General features: G+C 59.0%; 1 protein-coding gene across 1 annotated transcript in view; it reads left to right on the forward strand.

The window, feature by feature from the left end:
• The window catches only part of LOC104497879 (voltage-dependent R-type calcium channel subunit alpha-1E-like), a gene marked incomplete at both ends in the record, with an annotated part of 23520 nt that overhangs the window by 19305 nt on the left and 3712 nt on the right, over positions 1–503 (forward strand). The window lies entirely within an intron of this gene.

The following is a 503-nucleotide window of genomic DNA, read 5'->3' on the forward strand; positions in this document are numbered from 1 at the left end:
AGGTTTGGTTAGAACTATGGACCTTGCAGCCCACCTTGGCTTGTCTGAGCTGGTGTCCTGCTGGGTCGCAGGGGATCCCGTGCTGCAGCTCAGGCTCTTAATCAGTGGATTTCTTGATGGAGCTGATTTAGCAGACTCAGCCAGTTTGGACGGGAACTATTGTGGCCTTGAAGGTAGGTTGCTTCGACGCACTTGCCTTTAGCTGGTTGAGTCCAAGCCTTGAGATCCCTCCCCAGCGCCTGACTGACACTCCCGCCTGCTGTCACCCACTGTCCCTCTCTCCGCGGGTTCCTCTTGCAGCAGAGGTTTCACTACACGCCCTCCTGCCGAAACCTCCAGCAGGGAGGGCAGAGGCTCCCAGCTTGCTGGGCGAGTCCCTTCCTGGAGATAAGCCCCACTCTGGAGGACACAACATGTTCTGTGCATCGTGCCTTTCAACCCAGGTGCGGGGTGACGGAGGGCTGCCACAGGGTCCCCGCATCCCAGAGGCTGAGGTCATCCCC

Source organism: Buceros rhinoceros, unplaced genomic scaffold (assembly GCF_000710305.1).
Source record: "Buceros rhinoceros silvestris isolate BGI_N320 unplaced genomic scaffold, ASM71030v1 scaffold24228, whole genome shotgun sequence".
Lineage (NCBI taxonomy): Eukaryota > Metazoa > Chordata > Aves > Bucerotiformes > Bucerotidae > Buceros > Buceros rhinoceros.